Raw genomic sequence first — 24,770 nt, 5'->3', positions numbered from 1 at the left:
CCGAAAATGTCATTCTAAAGGCGCAGAAGGACAAAGCCTTTGATGGCTGGATGGACACCCAAGAATTCAAGGACTTGATGGTGGAGCATGATGCCCTTTTTCACCCAGTTAGCTATAAAGAGGGCTGGGATGCTGCTGTGGAGGCCATCCAGGATGAGTTTCCAGAGGTCCTTGAGCAGTCCCCCTTTCCTTGCCCTGTGCGGGTTCCAGAGCTTGGAGGTGTTACTGAGAAGCTTGCTGTTATGATCAAGGACGGAGAGGAGGAAGATTCTTCCGAAGAGGAGTTTGAGCCTGTCGCTAAGAAGGCCAGGGTGGAAGAGCCTCCAAAAGCAGTGCCTCAACAGCCAGCATCTCCTGCAGAGGGAACTTCTACAGGGACTTCGGAGGGGACAACCGAGACGTCCGAAGGAACGACTGAGACTTCCGAGGAGACTTCGGATAGTGGTTCTGAGGAATCTCAGCCTTCCAAGGCCTAACTTTTTGTATATCTTCTTTTTGAACTTTATTCATATCTAAACTTGTTACCCTTCGGGGTTATATTTCATATGTTGCTTTTCTTGCCTCTTTCTGTTTTAACTTTACAATCTTAATATGCATTTGAACTTTAAACATCCTTAGATAGAAATAATTTCAAACTCTTTAATATGAAGTCTGGTTTTCCAAAACCTTACACAGCATGGGTTCGACCCTAATCAACAATAACTAGACAATGTAAATTCTACTGGAATATAAAATCCTACGCAAGCAAAGCTTCAAGGTACTTTTAAACCTACTTGTCACAATGACAAGTGAGAATCGTACTTCGCCTATCTTACACGTAGTAAACCTTCATGTTTTGTGTGTGCCAGGTTCTCGGGACTTCAAAACCTTCCATAGTTTCCAGCTTGTAGGTTCCTCTACCCTGAACGCTCTTGACTCTGTACGGCCCTTCCCAATTCGGGGCAAGCTTTCCTTTCTGTCCGACACCAGAAGCCTCTATTTTTCTCAAGACTAGGTCACCTTGTTTGAAAAACCTCTCTTTAACCCTTAGGTTGTAGTAGAATGAAGCCTTTTTCTGATATTCTACTATTTTTGCATGTGCTTTATCTCGCACTTCATCGATTAAATCCAGGGCTAACCTCTGCCCTTCCTCATTTTCTTCTGCATTGAAAGCCTGAATCCTTGGAGAGGAATGTGATATCTCTACTGGAACTATTGCTTCTGCCCCATATGCCAACATAAAGGGAGTTGCTCCTGTCGTGACTCTACAGGTAGTCCTGTAGGCCCATAATATTGGAAGTATCTCATCCACCCAATTATTTCTTGACTTCTCGATCCTCTTCTTTAGTCCATCCAGGATTATCCGATTTGCTACCTCTGCTTGCCCATTGGCTTGCGGGTGAGCCACAGAGGTGAATCGTAACTCAATTTCATTTTCTTCACAATACTTCTTGAATTCCTCATTGTTGAATTGTGTTCCATTGTCAGTGACGAGGATACGGGGAATTCCATATCGGCACATAATGTTTTCCCACAGGAATTGTGCAACCTGCTTAGTTGTGATTTTGGCCAAGGGTTTGGCTTCGATCCACTTGGTGAAATAATCAATGGCTACAATCAGAAATTTCCTTTGTGTCGTGGCCATAGGAAAAGGCCCTAGAATATCCATCCCCCACATGGCAAAGGGAATAGGCGAGTTGATAGAGGTCAGCATCTCGGGGGGTTGTCTAACAACTGGTGCATGCTTCTGACAGTGATCACACTTCTTCACATATTCTTTGGCATCAGCCATCATTTCTGGCCAATAGAAGCCTAAACGGGTTATCTTATGAGCCAAGGCCCTGCCCCCCAAGTGTTGCCCACAAATACCTTCATGCACTTCCTCAAGAGCCAAGCGTGCCTCGTCGGGCCTGAGACACCTCAAGTAAGGAACCACGAAAGATCTCTTATACAGAATTCCATCTATCAATGAGTACCTTAGTGCTCGAATAGTTAACTTCCGTGCCTCAGTTGCATCGCTTGGCAACCAACCGGTCTGAATGTGAGCCTTGATGGGATCAATCCATGACGTCCCCAAGCCTATATGAGCCACAAGCTTAACATCTATGCTTCGTGTCTTCAAAACACGGAAGTACACACTTCCTGAACTTTCTTCAATCTCAGATGAAGCAAACTTTGATAGCGCATCTGCTTTAGCATTTTCTTCCCTTGGAATGTGTTCAACATGGCATTCATTAAATTGGGTCATCACAGCCCTTACTAGGCGAACATACTTAGCCATCGTATCATCCCTTGCCTCAAATTCTCCCTTTACCTGGGATATGATCAGCTTCGAGTCTCCACGGACCTTTAAGTTTTTGACTCTAAGTGTCCCAGCTAGACCAAGGCCAGCAATCAGGGCTTCATACTCTGCCTCATTGTTTGTGGTTGGGAAGTCTAGCTTCATAGCATACTCAATTAAGAATCCATCAGGGCTTTGTAAAACCAACCCTGCTCCACTGGAATTTGTTTTTGATGCTCCATCAAAATAGAGAACCCAATATTCTTTCTCCTTATCATCCTTCTCCCTGTCCCCATTGTCGACTCCCTTGTCTTGAGGTATGGTATCTTCCTGCCCCCCGACTTCTTGGTTGGGTATAGTACATTCCACCACGAAGTCAGCTAGTGCCTGGGCTTTTATAGCCGTACGTGGCTTATACTTGAGATCGAACTCTCCCAACTCTATTGCCCACTTAATCAGTCTCCCACTTGCCTTGGGACTGTGAATGATATTTCTCAGTGGCTGATTTGTTAGCACTTCAATCTGGTGAGCTTGAAAATAAGGACGCAGCTTTCTTGAAGCCATTACCAAGGCTAAAGCGAATTTCTCAATAGTTGAATAATTCAACTCAGCACCATGCAAAATTTTGCTGACATAGTATACGGGTTTCTGGACTTTCAGTTCTTCCTTAACCAACACCGCGCTCAAGGCGCTCTCTGAAACAGCCAAGTACAAGAATAAAATTTCACTCAGAACTGGCTTGGCCAACAACGGGGCATGGGCCATATACTTCTTTAACTCTTCAAATGCCTTCTGGTTTTCCTCACTCCATACAAAGTCTTTGATGCTCTTTAGCGATTTGAAGAATGACAAACACTTGTCCCCCGACTTGGAGATGAATCGTCCTAGCGCAGCAACCCTTCTTGTAAGCTTCTGAACATCCTTAACAGTTTTTGGTGGTTCCATGTCCAGGATCGCCTTTATTTTATCCGGGTTAGCCTCAATTCCCCTCTTTGAGACCATCAGTCCCAAGAATTTTCCAGATCCTACTCCGAAAGCACACTTCGTAGGATTCAACATCATCTTGTGGTACCTCAGGACCTCAAAAGCTTCCCTTAAATGGGCTATATGATCAGTCTTTACTAGACTCTTGACTAACATGTCATCAACATAGACTTCCATAGTCTTACCAATAAGATCCTTAAAAATTCTATTCACCAACCTTTGATAGGTGGCTCCTGCATTCTTGAGACCAAACGCCATAACAAGATAACAATAAACACCAAAGTCAGTGATAAATGATACCTTTAGAATGTCATCCTTATGCATTTTGATCTGGTTGTATCCGCTAAATCCATCCATGAAACTCAGCATCTCATGTCCAGCAGTGGCATCAATCAAAGTATCAATTCTAGGCAGCGGAAAACAGTCTTTGGGGCATGCATCATTCAGATCAGTGAAGTCTATACACATCCTCCACTTTCCATTAGCCTTCTTCACCATTACAGGGTTTGCTAACCACTCCGGAAATTGAATCTCCTCAATAAAACCAGCCTCTAAGAGCTTTTCTACTTCCTGTTTTATAGCCTCTTGTCTTTCCGGGGCAAAATTTCTTTTCTTTTGTTTCACTGTCTTCCGGCTTGGATCCACGTTTAGCTTGTGAGTAATTAACTCCGGGTCTATGCCTGGCATATCAGCTGCTGACCATGCAAACACATCACTATTTTCTTGCAAAAATTTCACTAACTTCCCTCTAAGGGGCTCCTCTAATGTGGCTCCAATGAAAGTCATCCTCTCAGGATTCTCGGAGTCTAAAGGAACTGAAACCAATTCTTCTGCTGGCCTTCCTCTATTCTCATCATTTTCTCGAACATTCATATCTTCAATAGGAAGAACCTGCCCCCCGACTCCATCTGCCCTCAAAGAGGCCACATAACAGCTTCTAGCCATTTTTTGATCTCCTCTCTCTTCTCCAATCCCGTTTCGGGTGGGAAACTTCATGACTGAATGGTAGGAAGAGGGGACTGCCTTGAAGGCATGTATCCCTATTCTCCCCATGATAGCATTATAAGTTGAACTAGCCTTTACCACCACGAAATCCAGCATCTGCGTTGCTTGCCTTAGTTCCGTACCTATGGTGGTCGGCAATTTGATTATCCCTTCCACAAGACATTCTACTCCAGCAAATCCATATATCGGCATGTCGGTTGGTGTCAACTGGGAGTCGTTATACCCCATTCTTAGAAAGGTGTCATGGAGCAAGATATCCACAGAAGCACCATTATCCACAAGGACCCTCTTAACCGGGCTATTTCCTATTATCGGTGTTATGACCAGCGGGTCGTCATGGGGAAACTTCACACCCTCTAGGTCAGAATCATCAAAAGCCAATGTTACTTCTGTCCTGGCCCTCTTCGGGGCTTCTCCAACAATATGCATAACCTCCAAAAATTGCATTTATAACCGGCCCTCTAGGTTGGGGATTCCGCCCCTGATCGTCTCGGTCCCTCCTACGATCTTCAAAGTTCTTCCTTCCATTATTATTTCTGTCCCCTCCATCTCCAGTATACTTGTTCAATCTTCCTTTTCGAATCAAAAACTCAATTTCATCTTTCAATTGCCTACACTCATCGGTGTCATGGCCAACATCTTTGTGAAACCTGCAAGACTTGCCCTTATCTAGCTTGGCGGGATCAGCCTTCAAGGGCTTAGGCCAGTGAATATCTCTGTCTTTCTCAATCTCCATCAAAATCTGACTTATAGGAGCATTCAGCTTAGCGTATTCAGTGAACTTTTGCCCAGGTCCTCCCCTCTTGGGGGTTGAATCAGGGTTTTGTTCGGTTCTAGAATATTTGTCTTTTGCAATATATTCTAAATCAGTTTTCCGCTTCTTGCCTCCAGTGGGCTCATTACTTACTACGGTCTTCCTCATGCTTTCTTCAACTTTGATATACTTCCCTGCCCTCTCCTGGAGCTGCAACATACTTTCAGGGGGGCGTTTGGCCAAGGACATCTTAAAAAACTCATCCCTAGTGCCTTGTTGCAGTGCTATCATGGCTACCTTATTATCAAGGTCCGGGACTTTTAAAGCCTCCTTTGTGAAACGATTCAGGTAATCTCTCAAGGATTCCATAGCTCCCTGCACAAGACTCATAAGAGATGCTGAACTTTTCTCATGGACTCTTCCACTGATGAATTGCTTAATAAAAGCCTGACTTAATTCTCTGAACGATCCAATAGAATTTGGGGGCAGACGACTGTACCATCTTTGAGCCATACCCGACAGGGTTTGAGGGAAGGCCCGACACTTTATAGCATCATTCACGGGTTGCAGCAGCAGTGCATTAGAGAATGTCCTAACATGATTAGCGGGGTCTCCCATGCCATCATAGGCTTTGATAGTGGGCATCTTGAATTTCCTTGAGATATGGGCATTCATTATCTCTTCTGTTAAGGGTGGAGTTGGATCATCAGGATCTCCAAGGGGAAGGAGATTGCTTGGATCAGTTCTTGGGACAGCAGCCCTTCTTCGTACCGGACCATCCAGGTCTATGACAGGAGGAGGATCTCTCCTCCTAGGAGGTATCTGGGGTCTGGTGGCCTGGTGAGCCTCCAAATCACGCCTCAGCCTTTGGATTTCAGCCTCATGAGCCCTGATCCTTTCTTGCACTTCTTGGGGATTCGCCCCTGGGGTGCTTTGGGGGCGTTGCCTTCCATCGGCCATTGGCTCTTTTCCAGGACGCCTCCTTCTCGGGGCCACTTCATCATCCGAAGATTCGGAGTCTCTCTCAGTGTAAGGACCATAAAATTCCCGATCCTCAGGGATAGGACCCAAACCTCGTATATAGGGGGCGACTGCCCTCGTGCTTCGCTTCGCCCAGCATATCCACTTCCTCCAACCTCAGGGTGAAGGGGCATCCCATAAGGGGGGTTAGTAGTAACAATAGTTGAATATTCATACCCGACGGGTCGAGAATTCACAGGTATATGTACTTGTTGAACTTGAGGATTCGTACCTTGGATAGTCGGGGGAGTTGTCCCTTGTGGCTGAGGTTGAGTTGCCCCTGTCTGGGCTTCCCCTTGAGCAGATGCATAAGTTGAGTGGGGAGGAATCTCCACGGTTGACGAAATCACCTGAGTTGTCCCTGATGGTGTTCCTTCCTCTAGAGCTCTAATTGTTCTCCGTGTTCTCGCCATGGTTGTTGTTGTGCTTTCCCACAGACGGCGCCAAATGTTATGGATAAAAAACTAAGGTTATTATTTGCTGTATTTATTACTAAGATTCGGGAGCTCAAGGCCTTTAATGGCTGCTCTCGTGTTTCGTGGCTCGATCTGCCTTTACGAGATGCCTACGTATCTCTGTGAATTAGAGAATCAAGCCAAAAACGTAGTTCTGATTTGTGGGGTGAGGCCCCTTATATAGATGTTGGGAGTCCTTGAATTGGACTTGGTATAGGAGACTTGGTGGGTAAGTCTCATAATTAGAATGGACTTTGGAGTCCTAGATAGTAGGAAACTGATTCCTTATCCTTTTAGGTCCCCTTGAGGCTAATCTCTAAGGATTTATATCCTTATCGGGACTCTTCTCAACATCTGATTTTTCCCTTATTAATTAATTATGAAATTAATTAATAATCAGGGCTTCTGGGCCTTTTTTATTCCATCAGGCCTGATCTGGTCCATCAGGCTTAACCTTTCTGGTCTAAGTATCATATATCTTTTTATTGGGCCTAGCAGTCCACAACTTGTACAATTAATGCAGTATTTAATTATACAATCATAATTTATTTATCCCTATCATTGATAAAGGAAATATGACGTAATTATAATGTTGCCAAGTGGGGCACATGTTAAACCACGAGAAAGTATGGATCGAACCAGTAATGGTCGAAATTGTTTAGGGCAATTAGGGCTTAAGATAAAAGATGTTCTAAGTATAATTGAGAGTCAGTCGTGACAGTGATTAACCTCTAAAGACTGAAGCAATGACTTATGGAAAAATGGTGATTTTTTTTTTCTCACCAGGACTTGAGAAAAGCATTTTCACATAAACAGTGATTAAAATGAGGTAGAAAATTTAGTTGAAGGCGGTTAAAAGACATTGATTATAAGGAACTATTACTATCAGGAAAGGCCAAAGAGGTGGCCGACACTTTAAAGGTAAAAGGATAATTATAGGTGCTTGTACCAAAAGAATACAGTGATGATGGTTAAAGCTGTGAAGGTTGTATTATGGTTTGGAAGATTGACATTCCTTCTGATGACTGTGCAATACCCAACCGTAATAGTAGTTGGTAAAGGTTTAATTCGTGTAATCGCCATGAGCGGGCTATCTATCTTAGAAGGTCCTATCTTGAGAATAATCCAGGACCATATTTCAAAAAGGACTAAACGAACCTTTGAGTTAAGTCTTCTATTGAAGGCATATGATTAAGAATGGTATTAACCTGCTATCGTTGCTTTGACTGAAACTCTTCTGCACTTTTATCTGCTTCATGTCATGTATGTATGTCAGGATCAGGAGTGTTCTTCATGAATCATGAAAGGTGATTGTGTATAAGCTCGAGGGAGAGCATGGGTCCATACAATGATGGACGAAATAGCAAAAATATTTAGGCATGTGAAATACGATGCTATAATACTTGATGTTGATATAAATACTTATATGTTTTGTTCTCCTATGACAGACCTCTGTAGTTCAGAGGTAGATTCCAAGCCAGATATTTTATGGCAATAATTTTTTTTTCTTATATACAATTCTCTTCAGTTCGTTCTTTTCTCTTCTTTTCATTTCATATAAGCTGAGAAGAACAACCCTTCCAGAAGGGGAGGTATTGCCGAATGACTATCTATCTGTGTGATAGAAGCCGAGTAGGATACCAGCTATTGTTTAATTGCTTGTCAAGTACTAAAGGCTGGCCACCTTATGTACTAACTATGCGATATAACAAGTGTTCATGATCATAGTGATCTCTCAACAAATTCCTTTACTTCTATATGATTGATCAAACTTTGGAAAATAGAAACAGCTGAAAAAGGAGTAGTAAATCTATGATGGTATTCGGGATGGAAACACATTCGTGATACTAAGGTTGACGTGGTTATTAAAAGGTTATAGAACGCTAACGAGCAAAAGTATAACCCGTATAATATTAGGAACGGAAGGTAGTAGCGATTACGAACTGGAAAAGAATGGGTATTGAGAAGCAAAAGCTCTAATGCTAAAAGCTATAATGAGAGTATGTGCAATAGACTTGAAAGAAACTGGAATGATCACTTAACGCGGATTGAGTTTTCTCACGATAGTAGATCGTATGTCAGGTATCAAGATGTCGTCTTATGAGATCCTTGAGGGAAGACAATATCGATCTCCCTTGTGTTAGGATGAAGATGTAGAGCGCAAGATGCTCGGACCAGCAGTGGTCCTAAGGACCAAGGATTTAATAGATTTAATCAGAGGACGGCTGGTAGTAGCCCAAGACGGACATAAGAAGTATGTTGATTTGACACAAAAGGACAAGGGATAGGAAGGAGGGGACCTAGTGTTGATATAGGTATTCCCTTGGAAAGGAAGGATGAGGTTCGGAAAGAAATGAAAGTTAAGTCCACGAATTGTTGGACCCTTGGATATATTAAGACGTATTGGGAGGATAGCATATGAGCTAGCCCTAACCCCGAACATGTAGCAGGTCGTAACGTGTTTCACGTATCAATATTAAGGAAGTGTAATTCAGATGCCAGATAAATAGGGGCATATGAGCGCATAGACATGCAACCCGACGTAACCTATATGGAGCAACCAGGAAGGGTTATAGAGTGAAAAGGAACAAGTGCTTAGGAGAAGGATTATCAAACTAGGCAGAGTTTGGTGGTAGGACCACAATGTGGGAAAATTTACTCGAGAGTTAGAAAGTGCAATGCTAAGAGAGTATCCCTATTCATTTTCTATCTGATTCCGGGACGGAATCCATTTAAGGAGGGGAGACTGTAATAACCCCAATTTTTGGAAATTTTTGAAACCCTTATGAATAGTGTTTTTGCTGAATGAGAAAACTTTTCATGCCACACTATGTAGGGGTTCTGTTATGGATATTCTGAGATTTTATTAGTACTCTATATGGTATATAAGTGTATGTAAAGATCGTCAGAATCCAATTCCGAACACTTTGATTTTTCCCGGAAATCCACTAGATACGGAAAGAATTGAGTATAAGGTAACATGATTAAAAGGATTTAAATTCAAGGATTATAAGAGAGGATCATAAAAGGAATATAATGTATGGAGAAAGGTTAAGGGAACCCAAGTAATAAGATCTCGGGTATGATCCCTCAAACGATAAACGAGAACGAAAGTTAAGCGAACCGTATAACAGATCAGCGGTCATTAGGCAAACAATTAGGAAGTTAATCAAAGAGATTAGAGGGGATGATGTCATCCAACCAATAGAAAGAGGACAAAGGAGGGGTGATGACATCACAAAGTGATGCAAGCATGACATAAGAGGGAAGGAAATGTGGTGGAATATTAACCACACAAAATCAAGGGTAAATGGGTAATTAACCTAAAACAAAACAAAAACAACCAACCAAAAATCAAATCAAAGCAAAAACACAAAATCTCTCTTTCTTCTTCTTCATGCTCTCGGCTTTTTGAAGAAAAACAAGGAGGAGTTTTTCAAAAACTCAAGCTACACACCTTCAAAAATTATAAGGTTTGTTTCTTTAGCTTCCATAATTCATAACTTAGTTATGCTATAAGTTTGGATCCAAGAATCCAAGATTTACCTAGTTAATCAATTCCTAAAAGTTTAGGGTGAATAGTAACTTTCAAGAACAATTTTTTTATTCTTGATTTTATTTGTAAGGACAAGGTAGCTTAAGCATAGATCAAGGCTTCCATGGGCATTCCAAGGATCTTTCATTGATTAAAAGCTTCAAGAAGGTATAAAACTTCAAACCCTAGCTTTACTTTTGAGTATTAGGAATGGTTTTGATTGTTATAGTTCATGAGGGGCATGATCCTTGTATACTTAGAGTGTGGTTGGATTTGTAATGAGTTTGAAGTTGTAAATCTTGATTATTGGTTAATGAATTTAAGTATAGCTTTTAGTTCATGTTTGAGGGTAGTATAAAGTTGATAATATTGGGTTTTGGGGCTGTTAGGATGTGATATGGATGGACTTTGATGGTATGAATGGATTGGGGTTGTTTGGTGATGGAATTGAATGGTATAAAATTTGGGAAATCGCGTAAACATAGTCGTCGTAATATCCGATTTACTTTAGACTGCTTTTGTTCATAACATTAGGACCCGAGAACTCCCTGCTAGGTTTTGACCATTGCCATGATTAGATAGTTCATGTTACGAGCTTCGTTTTGATATGTAGTTCGTTTGATTCCGATGTACGGTTTAGGAGAAACGGCCGTTTTAAGTAACGGCGTTTCGCGAACAAAACATTATCCCTCGCCTTACTTAGAAACATTGGTTAAGGACCCTAAAGGACTAATTGGAGTATGAATCATTTATGTAAAGTGTATTGGGCAAATGGTAAGGCACTCGCGAAAGAATCGCTTTAAAACTCGTAATAGGTAATTTATTAAAAATGGTGGAGCCGAGGGTACTCGAGCGACTTAAGTAAATCGTTAAGCGCAAAACGAGCGTTAGAGTCTGAGTTGGTTAGAGTATAGATTTACAAGTGACTTTTGTTTAATTCCAACTTACTTGTTGCTTATAGGTTACCAGACTCGTCCCGAGCCATTCGTAACCCCCAGTCGCTCAGGCAAGTTTTCTATCCGTTATACTGTTGTTGTGATGTATATATGTATATGCATTATCTTGCGATATATTGAAGCATGCTGTTATGGTATATATATGCATGTCTGTTTCGTATTCTTGCCATATATATCTGTTGGTTCAGTTGATAATACCTATGCTAGAGAATAGCAGTAATTTGCATATACCCTTAGTATAGGGACCCAAAGGTGAAAACATTTTCTAAAACCGGGAGTCGAGGATCCCGAGTAGATTTTTATATATATATTTATATATATATATATATATATGGTTATAGTTTTCAAAACTATTAATCAAATAAGGTTTATTCAATAACTTTATTTTATTATTGAATATTATTTCGAATATTCATCCGAGGACTTATGACTCCTTTATTTTATTATTGAATATTATTTCGAATATTCATTCGAGGGCTTATGACTCAGCTTATTTTATTTATTGAATATTATTTGAATATTCATTTGAGGATCTATAACTCCGATTATTTTCTGAGATATATTCTTTATTTTATTAAAGAATAAGGTGTCGATAATCAAACTTATTTTCGATTATTCAAATAAAGATAGTACTTTCATATAAGTATATCTTTGGTTATTTAATATCCATTTCAAGTATAAGTTTTAAAACTTCTACTTCAATTATTTTTATAAAGATTATTTTTTCTGGGAATATTATTTAAATAATAATATTCAGATATTTCTTTTTATTGAGACTGATTTACTTTATTAAATCAGCATTATTCCAAACACTCTTTAAAGTGTTTTCAAGTCTTTAAAATGATTTTCAAAGGTTAGAGCGGATCCCAAAACTCGTTTTCAAATTAAGATCTTCCTTTTTGAAGAGGACTTGAATACTCGCTCAAAAATCTATGGGATCCGGCTCTGTGGTGTATTTTATATTCGCAACAAGGTTGCTGTTTTGATAAATGAATTGATTACTTACCCAACGTTCGGGAAGTAAGTCCATCTAATTGAGTCGGCATAAGCGCAGGCCGGGGTACGGTCTATCAAAGTGTAAGTGGCTGGGTGGCAGTCTATCAACGCGTAAGAGGCCGGGTGGCGGTCCAGCACAAGGTCCTTATGTGGCCAGGGTGATGACCGGTGGGGGATTCATCCATCTACTAGTAGAAAAGGTTACTTATTGGTATCTTTGCCTGATCAGCAAGATATCGGGTTTATGCCAAAATTCTTTTCCTTTCCAAAATTCATTGGATGTTTCAAACTCTGTTCATACTTTACATGACAGAGGTTTTCAGGAAATGTATGGGAGATATATATGAATATATATATATATATATATATATATATATATATATATATATATATATATATATCGGGACTTAATGAAGTATCTCGTAACTTCATTATTTATAAAGATATTCAAAGATTGAATCTATTCAAATCTTGTCTCGTAGTCTCATCTATGGGATGACCCTTTTGAAACTAATTATAACTTGAATGGTGGTAGTTCAAGTAGTATTTGGAAAAGATATAAGTATATTGGAGTATCTTGTAACTTCATCTTTTAAACTTATATCTAGTAAATAATTATCTTATGCATGACAAAGATTTTCAGAAAAACGTTGAGACAAGGTTAGATATATGAGATCACCTTGCAACGATATTTTTATACAGTTATACACTGGAACTCTGTGTGTATTATGCATGGAAGAGGACTTCCAATATTTTGAAAAGTATATATGTATATATATATACTGAATATTTTGCGACTTCATCGCATTAAGATATCAAACTTGGTTCATTTCTTTTGACCAAGATTTTCATGAGTACTATGAGAAGGCTCATATATTGTTAATCATTATACATATTATTTTGGTGGGCTTGCTGCTCACCCTTGCTTTCTTCTTTCATCACACAACATCAGATAGACAAGATGAACAGGACCAAACTCCCAATTCGCAAGCGGATAGGAAACGTTCCGCAGCTTTCGGGAAGCGTTGAGGCCGCTGTAGCTGAGGTAGAAATTACCAATAGGCTAGGCTTTCAACTTTTGACGTACCAGATTATGTATATTTATGAATTATAATAATGGCAAAGAAATGTAAATTTATTCAGAAACCTTTTGAAGGTGTATTGACATATAATTGTGGAATAAAACGACTTGTGATTATTTTTGGATATTCATCTCTGAGACTATAACTTGTGGTGTGTGTGTTTATTGTGGGGTCACAGTTCAGAGTAGTTGATTGTGTATTAAGATTGGGTGTTATTAAGGGAAATGGAACTCGTGACAACCCGGATCCCCGACCCCGGATTTGGGGGTGTTACAATAAGTTTACCTAATCACAAAGACACTATAAATTATCAAAAAACATAAATACATTTATACAATTAAATAAACTTTTCTTACCTACATTTAGCCATATACCTACATTTACCCTTTCACTTATACAATTAAATACACTTATACAATTAAATAAACTTTTCTTACCTCATCTTCTTTTAAACCGATGTAGCCCTTTCTTGACAACCGGTGATGATATTTTCTATGAGCCACTCTTTCACTTTGTGTTTGATGAATTTCCTAAAAACAAAAAATACAAAATTAAATAAATGACAATGATTTGCAAAAAATTCACCAAAATAACATATTACAAAAGTAAAACATACCATCCAATTAGGATCAGCTCTCTGTCTCACAAATATTTTCCAAGTTGACTTACTAACATAACCATATCCTCTTGGTGACTTACTCGGCTTTTTCTTTTCTCCAATAAATAGAAGCACATACTTTCTCGTCAAATCAGTCTTAACTTGTCGCCATTTACAGTCTGCTGACTTTAGAACTATGTCCTCAATTTATGGTTTAACTTTGAAGGTAGCCTGAAAAAAAACACAAGTTCACAAAATCATAACAGGAAAATATTATTCATGGTACATTTGATAATAATTTTCCACAATTGATCGAGTACCTGAAGATCTAACCGAAGCTTTAATTTTAATTCAGGGTCTACATTTGGCCAGGTAGGAATGTCGATTGGAATCGTAGTCCTGGCCAACATACCAAGTAAGACTGTAAACGGGCTCTAGTTTCCCCATTAGGAATCCCCCATTCATTAGAAGTGACTTTAACTTTCTTCCCGCGAGCTTTCTTGACAATCACTTTGTACATTGCGCATACGCCTCACTTACCCCCAGACTTATTAGTTGTAGTATTTATCGGTTGTTCAGATTTAGTCGGTTGAGATTCCAATGCATGCCCTTCACTGTTTTCATGATTGTTCGCCATATTCTCCAACTACTTAGGGCTTCCACCGCTAACTTTCTGTGATGCAGTCTTTTCTGATTGATTTTGCTTTTTTGGTGCCATTCTTTCATCTTCCTTTAATTTGAAAAATAAGCTAATATCTAACAGATTAGAATAACTACACAGTTCATGGTATAATGCGTAAAAGATATGCAAGAAATTAAGAAAAAATCTCATTTAATTGTCAAGAAAAATTACAGATAGATAATTCCAAGTAACTAATGAAACAAAAAAACAGAGATCACACTGAAACTATCATCGACAACTACAAATAAGGAGAATACAATAAAACTACATTGAAGCAAATTGTCTAAACATATAGCTAGAATCCTATAACTTTTCGACCCAAATACCCTCAACATTTTCTCTTTTATTTCTAACACTTGTATCATCAATGTTAGTAGGGTCACATATAGGGATATTAGAACAGAATGGGGGATGGTTCCAGGAGGTGTCTTCAGGAGCATCTTCATTGTAAATATCATGATAGTCTCGAGTTATCGCCGATAACACAATGGACCAATTAGCATCAATTGGATCCTCAATATAAAATACTTGGTTGACTTGGTCAATAGAGACATATTTGTCCTTTTTGTGACCTGGTTGATTGAACTTCACAAGGGTGAAACCAAGATCATCAGACTTAACACCTTTGTCACTTGCTGCCCATGTACATAAAAATAGAGGGGCCTTGAATGCATGGTAATCTAATTCCTATATTTCCCTGATCACCCATAAAATGTTAAATCACTCTCTATGGGATTCATGTCCTTAGCACTAGAGACTTGGACTGTCCTCGCAACTAACGACACACCATTATTCTGAACTACCCTTGCATTATCTCGATCCTTTGTGTGGTATCGCACCCCTTCAACAACATAACTTTCGTAAGTCAACACTGAAAATGAAGGCTTCCCAGCCAACCATCTTATAGTTTCAGATACAGTTTCCGCATTCTCCCTCATTTCTGTACTGACCTACATGTAAATTATTGATGCATATAGATGGATATAAATTAAAAAGCACGACTTATAGGAAATAAAAATAAAAGAAAAAGAATGTAAACCAACTTTTTGTTCAAACCAATCGGCAAATTGTCGATTGTGCTCTCCCAATAGCCACTGTACACTCTTTTTTCCCTTGATAAATCCCTTCCAAATAGTTTTTATGCAACCTGAAATTAATTACATCAGATTCGATTAAACTACACGAAATACAACTTTAACACTTATATGTATACTTATTTATGTTTTATTTATATAACATATGGTTCCACTTCAGAATTATTAAGAACTAAAAGATGAGCCTCATCTCATTCTTTTTCCGCCACTGACTTCACAGTCACGCCACCGATTGGACCAGAAATTTTTTCTTCATCTTTCTGAAGACCAGCTGTTCTAGCACTCCCGCTAAAGAATGCATTACAAAACTCTATTGACTCTTCTTTGAGGTAACCTTCAGCTATAGAACCTTCCGGATAGAATCGGTTTCTTACATAACTCTTTAATATTTTATTAAATCGTTCGAATGGAAACATCCATCTATAAAAAACCAGTCCACATAATCGCAGTTCCCTTACTAAATGGACCATAAGATGTATCATAACATCAAAAAATGGCGGAGGGAATATCTTCTCTAACTCACATAAGGTCAAAATCACATCTGATCGTAATTTACTCAACTTCGACACGTCTACAACTTTGTTGCACAGAGAGTTGAATAAAAAACACAATCTTATAATACTAACCCTAACATTTTTCGGAAGCACTGAACGAATGCAAATGGGTAGTAATTGTTGGAGAAGGATATGGCAGTCATGGGACTTTAAACCATACAACTTCATATCAATCATCGATACACAGTTTCTGATATTTGAAGCATGTCCGTAAGGAAGTTTCATGTCGTACAATGATGACAACATTGTTTTTTCTTTCCTGGAGAGAGTATAAGGGGCAGGAGGTAAGTATGTTCTTTTCTCACCTACTTATGGAGCTAAATTAGCCCTTAGTCCCATGTCAACCAAATCAAGATGCGAGGCAATGCTATCTTTACTATTGAATTTCATGTGCAGAAGTGTCCCAATTACGTTATCACACACGTTCTCTTCGACATGCATGACATCTAAACAATGTCGAACATGGTGAAACTTCCAATACTCTAACTCAAAAAAAACGATTGTTTTTTCCATGGAGACACCACCTTTTTTTACTTCCCCCCTTCCCAAAAATGAACCTAAGTTGTTGTTGTTGCCCCCAACACTTCCTCTCCGCTAAGTGGTTCAGGTGTACAACTAAATTCTTGTTCTCCATTGAAAGCTTCCCTTTGCCTCCTATACGGATGATAAAGATCTAAATAACGACGATGTCCTTGGTAGCTCATTTTTCTACTATGACTTAGATATTTAGCCATGGTTTGATCACCGCATACTGGATAAGTCTTATAACCCTTATTAATGCACCATGACAAATTTCCATATCCCTGGAAGTCATTTATTGTCGACATCAAGATTGCCCTTAAAGTGAAAAAGGATTTGGTATGGGCATCGAACACGTTTGGTTCACCTTCCTCCCATAATTTTTTTAAATCATCGATCAATGGCTAGAGAAATACGTCAATGTCATTACCAGGCTCTTGTGGGCCAGAAATTAATGTTATTAATATCATAAACTTTCTCTTCATGCATAACCATGGAGGACGATTATAAGTTACTAACATAACTGGACAACAGCTGTACCGATTGTTTAATCCATTATTGTGTGGATTTATACCATCGGCTGTTAATCCTAAACGTATATTTCTTTCCATGCTACCAAACTCAGGCCACCTACAATCTACATTTCTCCAAGAAGGAGAATCAAAGGGGTGCTGCATCTTTCCATCTTTGGCTCGATTATTTGCTAGCCAACTCATTAATTCAGCAATAGACGAAGATTTAAACATTCGTTTAAATCTAGGGATTATCGGAAACTACCACATAACCTTAGCTGGCATATTAACCCTAACTTGACCATCTTTCCCAACTTTCCAGTGAGAGAGATGGAATTTAGGACACTCAGAAGAAGACTCAAGGACTGGACCCTTGTATAATACACAGTTATTTGGACAAACATGGAATTTAATATACTGAAGTCCTAAATTAGTCAAGGTTTTCTTGGCTTCATACATATTAGACGGAAGCAGATTATCTTTAGGAAGAATTGATCCAATTAATTGAAGTAGATCAGTAAAAGCTTTATCGCTTACTTCGAACCTAGCCTTCCAATTATGTAATTTTAAGACTGACTCTAGTTTAGTACACTCACTTCCCTCAAACAGAGGTGGTTCTGCATCAGCAACAAACCTCTAAAAGTTATCTGACTCTTTATCGCAATCTTCCCTATTATAGGCTCCTTCACACACGTTAAATGTTTCTGAAATTGGTATGGGCTTAGAGGGAGGACAAGTACTACCAACAGATGACCTAGTACTATTAACATGTTTTTCTCCGTGCTAAATCCATTCAGAATATCCTAAACTAAAACCTGATTCATGCAGATGACCTCTGATTATATTCACAGAAAACCTTTTGAAGTTAGAGCAGTGTGCACAAGGACAAGGAATTTTCTTCGGGTTTTTAGCATTTTCTTCGGCAAATATCAAGAAGTTCTCAACCCCAATTTCATATTGTAGAGAATCTCTATCGGCTGTTATCCAAGACTTATCCATTTAAAACCACCTGGTATGTCACTAAAAAATTCAGTATACCTATAGTGATTAAGTTTTATGTATGATGGCTTATATTTATTTTATAAGTCTTTGATTTTAAGTATGACAACCACACATAGTGCATACTATACACGACATAAGAAAACTGAGAATTCGTATTATACATAATCGTATTGTACATAATGCATATTATACATTTGATTATAATATGAACTGATTTGTAATGCATTACGTAATTCATATTATATATTTGATTATAGTACTAGTACTATAAAATTAACTAGTCATTCAATACGTAATGTATATTCACTATAAAATTAACTATATTTAGTCACGGTATATATTTAATCAAAGTATAATAGAGTCAGATCACAGATGCAGATTTACAATATCACAAAATGTGCATAGGAAAGTGTAGTAAAAGCTTACTATATTGACCTATCGTCATTTATCTTATAAACATTTTACATGCACCTTAAAGTTATCAAAACTTTAAGGTATAAGAAACTACAGAGCACATAGAGATACGTAAAGAAGAACCAACTACAGAGCATATTAATCTACCTTTGCTGATAAATTACCGCAGTAAAGAAGAACTGACTATAGAGCACATAGACAAAATAACATTATCAAAACTAACAAAAAAAATCAAATGTATAAGCGTACATTATCAAAAATTTTCACATTCTCATTCCAACTATTATTTATGTAAAAATCTATAGTACAGAACTGAAATTTAGCACGTTCATAGAGAATTATAACCGTACCTGAAGAGATGATCAGTCAAGAACACAAAAGGACTTAATTTATACAAGAAATGTCTGTAACAATCCACATAAAAAATAAGGTTAGTACAATGACTTTCCATGTTCCGTCTTAACTTTAAAATCTCAAACTATAATAATTTAAAAAAACTAAAAAAAAACAAACAAAATTAAACAGAGTTAGAAATGGAAACTCATTGATGATCGGAAAATCAAACAGAGCCCTATTGTCCTTCAAAAACAAGTAAAAAATTACAAAAGTACAAATAAATGAAAACCTAATTTACAAAAATAAAAAAATAAAAAAATTACAAAAGTAAAGGCAAAAACACCCAAATTACCTAAAACTTTAAATCTTTTTCTCAAATTAGGTCATGTATACAACAAATTAAAAAGCATTAGGAACTTCAAAAGACATTGAATTAATAAAAAAATTAGGGTTTCAAATTAAAAAAACCCCAATTTACAAAATTAGGGTTCAAATTTAAAAGCCCTCAATTTATAAAAATGGTCTTCATGCAGAGAAGACCAGTTCGATTCTTACTCTTACTCTTGAAGAAGGGACCAGAGAGAAGCTTAACAGAGAGATTGTGAGCGGAGAGATTGTGACTAGTTGAGAGACATGTGAGAGGAGTTCAGAGAGATTGTGAGTGGAGAGAGAGAGATTGTGAGCGGAATTCAGAGAGATTGTGAGCGGAGAGAGAGAGGTTCGAGAGAGAGAGAGAGAGAGTGGTTCGAGAGAGAATGAGCAGAGAGAGGGGTTCGATAATGAGCAGAGAGAGAATGTAGTTTTCAGTTTTTAGTTTTTATTTTTTAATTTTCAGTTTTTTATTGTCTGAGGTGAGGAATGGGGGAACAAAAAATTGGTTAAGGGGGGAGATTTGGGGGGGGGGGAATTTTGGAACAAAAAATGAACAAATTTTTTACTTAGGTGGGAAAATAAAGGTGGGCACGAAATTATTATTTTTTGGTGAAGTTTAGACATCGGTTTAATAATAACCGATGTCTTCAAACAACAAAGACATCACAAAAACACGGGGTGATGTCATTTAAGCTTTTAAAATCAGTGGCGCTGTCAATCGATGTCTAATGTGTGATGTTTATTGACATTTTTCTTGTAGTGATCATTTAATTAATATTTAATAATTAAATAACAATTATTAAATAATTAAACCTCGAATACTTATATTTTTAAAAGAATATTTGAATTAATATTCCTCAACTAATTTATGTCTAAATAATTAAATTAATCTTTAATAAATATAAAATAAGTGAGTATGAAATAAACAATAGTTGAAGAATACTTCTCCTATATAAAATGAATATCTGAAATAATATTCATTGTTCGAGTAATAAATATAGTTGAAGGAATATGATCTTAGGAAATCGTTTTAAATCAATTCGAGGTATTTAATACTTCGCAAGTGGACATCGAGTCCCTTGAAATAAAATAAGTAAGGACTTTTAATCGTCCAAAATATCTCCGGGATGATTCTCGGTTTATACTTTATAAAAAACTGACCGACTCTCGGTCTTACAACTTATACATCACGCTCTACTATAGCGTTAATATTCTTAAATAAAACACCTCCGGAATGCTTCCGGGTTTTCATCGAATTATACTAACCGATCCTCGGTCTAAAATATACTCCTCATATATACAACGCTACTCTCTAGCGTTATCGATTGAAATCCGATAATATTCATATACCTAAATTATCTTATCGTTGATATTATATATCATAATTCGTAAAATATCATAATACAACATCGTGTATATAGCATTTATTTGAAAACAAACACAACACAATAGTTTTAAAAGGTAGGGCTTGAAAACTTGCCTAGAGTCCAAGTTACGTTTTCCGACTTCCTCTCGTTCCGAGTTTTATAATCAACAAATATCATAATTTTAATCAGTATTCATAATCTCATCACTGACTTATATTTCTAATAAGTATAGTACTTCATGATTTTCAACCGACTCGAAATAAGTATCAATCCTTGGTCAAAATGGAAGGTCAAAATGGTCTTCTATAATTGACTTTACCGAATGTTACTATTACGTGACTCGCACTCTAACATTTTTAATAAATCAGAAAATTATGATTTTAATACGAAAACACCCCAATGAGATTTTTGAGTGTTTTTAACGTTTATCATAAAAGCTTCACTTTAATAAAATGAATTTAAATAGGTGAAAATCATTATAGAAATTCGATCAACTACGGAGTTTTACTATTCATACCGCTTTTACTAAAACATTGATTTCTCTCAAACCGTTAACTCACCATTTTTGCGTGCACGATCTAGAAAAAATTTAAATATATTATTTTAAAATGATTTTCTGGGCAGAGGGTTAAAATCCCGAAGCAGCAGTTTTTAACAGTGGGTTGTGTTTGGTATTCGTACTCCACGCGACCTCGGCTCCGACAGTTTTATAGAATTGAAATATCAATATTTTTCCTTGAAATTTTTATGGGAGTTTTCACACTCCATTTATTACTCTCTTTAAAAATTTCATGATTTTTGAATACTTCTAAGTCGATCATTTCAATTTCCAAAGTTCGTAATTCGTAGCGGTTTTTATCGCGTAAATCGTTTTCACTAAAACAGACTTAACTTTTGAACCTTAAATCGAAATCAAGCGATTCAAGCGCCTTAACGATCCTTACAACATTCTCTATCATTATCAAATCTTATTTTTCAAAAAAACATAGTTTATACTTTCTGTATCTTTGCAGAAAACTTAAGGTCATGATTCGTTCGTTTTATCGATGTTCCGCTTACAATTCGAGTTTCGTTTTCGTTCCAAACTACTAATAATTAACCAACAATCATAATACCCTCATATTAATACTTAATCCTCTCAATAATATCAAGTTCGTGAGACCACAACATCAACCTTAGTATCTAACTAACTAATTATTTAAGAAATCAACATAATAATACTCATATCATCCTCAATCACAAAATCCATCCAAGAAATCTTTAAGAGTAAGAGTTTATACCTTCTTGAGTACAAGGGATGATAGAACTATATTTTCTATGACTTGTATGGCTTGCATGATGCTTATAGTGGGTAGATCCTTCTAAACCTAAGCCAAGAAAACAAAGTTAATTTTCGGATTTACTATTCATCCCCAACTTTGAGCAAGGATTTGACTATGCTATACTAATCCAATGGCCATAAAATTTTGAACGTACCTTTTATATGATATAAGGAAGCTTTGATTAAAATTTGGTGATTTTTGAATTCCTATAACTCGAGATATGGATTTTAATTTCTTGGTGGTTTCTGCTGGGTAGTTTTCATAGCTCTCTGCAAAGATCTGGACAAATCAGGGCCTTACACTGCTTAAATGGAATAGTCGTGTGAGATAAGGCGTTTATATTGTCTCAAGACCTTTCTAACGATCTATATATCGTAATTTGTGAGTGAAAAATGAAGGATATACAGCCTTTCTAAGTTGTTCCCAGTTTGGCCGAGTTGAAAAAATGAAATGGGGGAGAGAGAGAGAGTTTTTGCTTTGCTTGATAGTTGCTTCTTATAGAAGTGATATATATTTGTGTTTATAATCTTTATATATGCAAATCTCATCATATCTTGCTAACTTGGCTATTTTCAAAGCCTAAAACCTAGCGTAGGTACTTGATTTACTATTCGTAGCACTATTTGCTAGCTAGGTCATCATGCCTTCTAGGTAGGCTACTATTTGGTTGTTAACCATGGTTACTTTCTTACCTTAGTTTTCATGGTTAGAATGGCTTGATACATTTTATTTATTCGCTTACGTGGTCGCTCGGTCGTTTATGCATTTTCGTAATAACCTTCGTAAGTGGTTCGCGGGGTAATTCATTTCGTAGACATCCTTTATGCTTTGAAGCCTTGTACTTGGGTCTTAATTCGTAGGATTTTAGATTTGTAATTGTATTGTGATTCTCGTGTTCCTCGATGGTTCATAGATACGGTCATTTTACAAAGTTTGTTTTCTTCGAAAACTAATGGCATTTACATACACATATTAGATACGTATAATCATAATATCAACTCGGAATCTTAAATTAAAAACTCTTATATTGTGTGGTCGCAAAGATTTTTATTAATCCGCAAGGTTACTATTCATAAAGGTCTTTTACCGACGTCAAAAATTCGGTTTTTACACATGGGGTCTATTTATATCGAAAAATTTTTTTGCTTTTAATTTTTGATATTTTGTTATGATTTACAATCTTTTGAGATCATATTTTCTGATGCCTAATTTCATGATACAAAATGTACATATAAAATATCCTCCAAATGTTTTAAAATTCGTGAGTTAATAAAATCCATAAATATGTGGATAGCCAAGGTTTTTGATTAATTTTTTAGAATCCGAATTGAATACCTGCATATTTTAAAGCATATTTTCAAATCCCAATTCCATACATTCTGATTTGATAGTATTATTTCAAATCTCAATTCAATATCTTCAGATTTTAAAAGATTATATAAAATTCCAGATCAATACTAGCTAATTTCAAGAATCCAGAAAAATAAAATAAATACACCCCCTAAGTTTGATGACTAATTTGATATCAAATCTTCTCTTCAGTGAGCATTTTGAGATTTAACCCGAAGATAAACAATCTACTTTACTCGGTGGTTAGAGTGGTTAGAGTAACAACGGGAAGTTTTAATTCATCTTGTTGTTTGTATAAAATAGTTCATCAGCATACTATATAACCAATATAAAAATGTGGATAAGAATCTTTGATACTTAACCGAGCTATAAACTCAATTTTTTGCATAAGTTTCGATTGGCTTTACTCTTTAAAATAGATAGTAACATAAAATATTTACACAAACAACTTGTGAGCAACTTCACAAACATTTTGGAAAAGGGAAAAATCAATTTGCATTAACGTACCTAGTAATTTTGGGATACTAATTACAAGTCTTCGAAAATTTTTCTAATCATTTTCAATTTTTCTAATCGAAGTCGTTGATTTACTAATTTTATGACATACAAATCGTAAATTACTGATTTGACTTTGACATGATTGACAGGATATAAAATCCCGTATGTAGAACGCAAACATGATTGTCAGGAAACAACTCACGCTTGCAAAAAGTAAAATTCATCAAAAAGTTTTTTTTAAAGATAATGGTCTTATTTGGCAATTACCGATTAGCTATTAGTAGTAGCTAGTTGAGACTAGCATATTAATTTAACAATTACCGATTAGTTGTTAGCAGTAGCTGATTGAGATTAGCATATTAATTTAGTTTTTTGACCGGAATTAAATTTATCTGTTTCGAGTTAACAACTATATTTTAATTAGGCACGTGTCAATTCTCCACTTTGAAAAACCCATAAATGTAATTTTTATCAAAATTAGAAGATTTACTACAAATTATTACTTTAATCCGCTAATTAACAAATATTAATATTCAAGGATTGATATATTCAAACCTCTCAAAACTGCTAATATTTGCTCAAAACTTTAAATTTCAAATGCGTCTAATTAATTCTTTATTTCGTCTCTCTAACGTGTGCCAAAGGACACATAATAAATGTTGTGCAAGACATGCCTGTACTATAACAAAACTAAGTCATATTGACAACCCTAAGATTTAGTTGTATGATAGTCTAAATCTGTATTTTGTATTGTATTACTTGAGTCTATAAAAATGTTAAAGATCAGACTGGAGCATTTTTCTGTAAACAATCTCAAGCCTAAGAATAAACTCTGGAAGAAGATCAACAAGATCATGTCTCATAGAAAAGGTGAAGAAGCTTGGAGTTGAATAAATTTGTTTTAGGAAAAATGTTCCAAGTCAAGATATCTACAAGTCACAGATCAAGTCAATGAGAGAAGTCATTCGAGAACTCCAGAATGACTTATCGAGAAGTCCAAAATTGGCTTATAGAGAAGTCCCAGAGGTATCGACAAGTCAAATGAAGATATGAAGATTGGAGATATCGACAAGTCAATTTATTATTAGAGATCTCAGAGATAT

This window comes from Apium graveolens, chromosome 2 (assembly GCF_009905375.1).
Source record: "Apium graveolens cultivar Ventura chromosome 2, ASM990537v1, whole genome shotgun sequence".
Taxonomy (NCBI): Eukaryota; Viridiplantae; Streptophyta; class Magnoliopsida; order Apiales; family Apiaceae; genus Apium; species Apium graveolens.
Note: the sequence above shows the minus strand (reverse complement) of the source record.